Source organism: Lepus europaeus, chromosome X (genome assembly GCF_033115175.1).
Source record: "Lepus europaeus isolate LE1 chromosome X, mLepTim1.pri, whole genome shotgun sequence".
Taxonomy (NCBI): domain Eukaryota; kingdom Metazoa; phylum Chordata; class Mammalia; order Lagomorpha; family Leporidae; genus Lepus; species Lepus europaeus.
In genome coordinates, this window is record NC_084850.1 from 50296566 (window position 1) to 50300200 (window position 3635).

Below are 3635 nucleotides of genomic sequence, written 5' to 3' on the forward strand. Positions count from 1 at the left end.
TTTAGAACAGATTCCCAGAAGTTGAATTATTGGATCAGAGTATATGAATACCAGTAACGTGTTCTTAACATGGATACTCTAATTGTTTTCCTTTTTTTTTTTTTTATTTTTGACAGGCAGAGTGGACAGTGAGAGAGAGACAGAGAGAAAGGTCTTCCTTTTGCCGTTGGTTCACCCTCCAATGGCCGCCGCGGTAGCGCGCTGCGGCCGGCGCACCGCGCTGATCCGATGGCAGGAGCCAGGTGCTTCTCCTGGTCTCCCATGGGGTGCAGGGCCCAAGCACTTGGGCCATCCTCCACTGCACTCCCTGGCCACAGCAGAGAGCTGGCCTGGAAGAGGGGCAACCGGGACAGGATCGGTGCCCCGACCGGGACTAGAACCCGGTGTGCCGGCGCCGCAAGGCAGAGGATTAGCCTAGTGAGCCGCCGCGCCGGCCAATTGTTTTCCAAAATATTTGGACCAATATATGCTGCACCAATAGTGAATAAAATAAAAGATATATTTTATTGCCCGCCCGAATCCACCTTGTCGACAGCTTCAGGTTCTCTCAAATTTATGTACGTCAATTCTATAGGCAAAAATATACTTAATTTTCATATCCCTTTTGAATTACTGGTGAGTTTTTAACATTTCTTTCCCTGTGGTTGTGCCAGACACATGCAGTTCCTGTTTTGTGAATGGCCTCTAACTCTCTCTTTGCTTCGAAAGATTAGTGTGGGGCTTCTTCGCCCAAGCACTTGAGCTCTTGGCGGAGTTTCGCCCTTGGAGACGCCGAGTAGCTTGGCCGTGAAGATGCCGCGTGGAAGCCGCAGCCGTACCTCCCGCATGGCCCCTCTGGCCAGTCGGGCTCCTCAGATGAGGGCTGCCCCGAGGCCAGCGCCAGCAGCTCAGCCCCACCATCTGCAGTCGGCTCACCCGCCGCGGCATCCCGACAGCCAGGCCTGATGGCCCAGATGGCCACCACTGCAGCTGGTGGGGCCGTGGGCTCTGCTGTTGGGCACACGCTGGGCCACGCCATCACTGGGGGCTTCAGTGGAGGAAGCAGTGCTGAGCCCTGGAGGCCTGAAGTCACTTACCAGGAGCCCCAGGGAGCCCAGTTAGCACAGCAGCAGGAATTTGGTCCTTGCTCCTAGGAGATAAAGCAGTTTCTGGAGTGTGCCCAGAACCAGAGTGACATTAAGCTCTGTGAGGGTTTCAATGAAGTCCTGAGACAGTGCAGAATTGCAAATGGGTTAGTCTAGTCAAGAAGCTCAGGATGAAGCAGAAAATTGGATCTCATGACCAAGTTACTTTAGCATACAGATGTAATCGCTACTGACGATATAATATGTAAAGCTGCCTGGTCAACCTGTCATCTGCTTTCAAGAGCTTCCCTGGTCCAGAAAGGCCATCTTTGCTGTGTGGAAATTCGTTGAGATGATACTGAATTTGGGGCTGGACAGATGTTTGGTCTCCTTGAACAAGCTGTTGTAATGTTACTGTTTATGAGTAGAATAAAGTGATTTTCTTCCAAAAAAAAAAAAAGATTAGTGTGAGGCAGAAGATAACCCAAAATCAGTGTTTTGCACAGCCTTACACAGAAGTTGCTAGTAAATAATGCTATAAAATACTTTAGACTGTGCTAATACTATGGAATGATTTATTCCACTTCCATTCCACTCCAGCTACCAAGATTTTGCGTGTGAATTAGGTATCATCCAGTACATGCACTTCTGTGGAGTTTGGCAGGTGAAAGAGGGCCGACAAGCTAGAAAGGGTAGCTCCATCTGTATATAACAAGGTTTCTCTGCAGCATTCGTTCTCCATCTTTCTGGGTAGCACAATAACTTGGGGTGCTACCCCAGCAAAAGCAGCAACAGCAATTTCTTGATCTGGTTTCCAATCACTGGATCATAGATGTCGATGCTTTTCACCTAGCTCCCAGGCTTCAGAAACAGGTGCAGCACCTGCAGAGGTGAAAATGGCAGGTTGTTAATTCTGGAAGAGTTTTAGAGTTGACATCAGAAGTAACCTTTCCCTTGGGTTTTCAGTTCCATATTTTTCTGGAACTATGTTTATATAAAATAGTTCCAGCCTATATCCCCACTTTAGGACTTCCATCAATCTTATAAGTACCAATTCGCTGTTTTTAAATTCCTTGCCGTAAATGGGCCCAGCATTGTGGCACAGTGGTTTAAGCCGCTGCCCACGATGTCGGCACCCATATCAGAGCACTGGTTTGAGTCCCAGCTGCACCATTTCTGTTCCAGCTCCCTCTTAATGCACCTAGGAAGGCAGTGGAGGATGGCCCAAATACTTGGGACCCTGCCACCCATATGGGATCTTCAGATGGAATTTGAGGCTTTTGTCTTTAACCCAGCCCAGCCCCATCTGTTGTGGACATTTGGAGAGTAAACCAGTGAATGGAAGATCTCTTTCACTCCCTGTCCCTCTCTGTCCCTCTGTCATTGTACATTTCAAATAAATAAAATAAGTCTTTAAAAATAAATAAATTCTTTCTTGTAAATTGTCATAAACTTTTTGGAACATGAACTAGCTGTATATATTATAGTTTAAAAAATATATGCCCTTTGATCCAGAAACTTCACTTGCAAAATACTAGTGCACAAAAATAAAGGCACTACTACTCATTGTCACAAAGACACTTATTGTAGTGTTGTTATAGCACATAAAACAACCTGGGGACAACCAGAATGTCCATCAACGGAGGAATGGTTAAATCCATTGCACAGCATGCACAATGTAGAATATGAGTATTGCAGATCAAACAATATAAACAAAAAAACCGCTGTGCATTGACTGGAAAATATCCCATCTATATCTAGTGAAACAAGTTTTAGAATTCCATTTTTGTAATTAAAACTGTAAGGAACAGCTCTTCCTGTTTATAATAATTAGAGTGGCTTCTGAATCCTGTCCTATCCTCATTAAACATTGTACAAAGGAGCTCCAAAAGTTTGTGAAAAGTGGAATTAGAAGGGAATGTGGTGGCTCAACAGGCTAATCCTCTGCCTTGCAGCGCCGGCACACTGGGTTCTAGCCCAAGTTGGGGCGCCAGATTTTGTCCCGGTTGCCCCTCTTCCAGGCCAGCTCTCTGCTATGGCCCAGAAGTGCAGTGGAGGATGGCCCAAGTGCTTGGGCCCTGCACCCCATGGGAGAGCAGGAGAAGCACCTGGCTCCTGGTTTCGGATCAGCGCAGTGCGCCGGCCGCGGCGGCCATTGGAGGGTGAACCAACGGCAAAGGAAGACCTTTCTCTCTGTCTCTCTCTCTCTCTCTCACTGTCCACTCTGCCTGTCAAAAATAAAAAAAATAAAAATAAAAAAAGAAGGGAATGTGGGGGCTGGCACTGTGGTGTAGCGGGCTAAGTCTCCACCTGTGGTGCCAGCACCCAATGTGGGCGCTGGTTCAAGTCCCAGCAGATCCACTTCTGCTGTGGCCTGGGAAAGCAGTAGAAGATGGCCCAAGTGCTTGGACCCTTGCACCCACGTAGGAGACCTGGAAGAAGCTCCTGGTTCCTGGCTTCGGATCAGCACAGCTCTGGCGATTGCAGCCATTTGGGAAGTGAACCCGCGGATGGATGACCCCTCTCTTTGTCTCTACCCCTCTGTAACTCTACAGAGGAAAGACGGCCACA

General features: G+C 47.8%; 1 pseudogene; it reads left to right on the forward strand.

Moving 5' to 3' along the window:
* Positions 1-726: 726 nt before the first annotated feature.
* Positions 727-1272, forward strand: LOC133753430 (coiled-coil-helix-coiled-coil-helix domain-containing protein 2-like; annotated as a pseudogene).
* The last annotated feature ends 2363 nt before the right edge of the window (positions 1273-3635 follow it).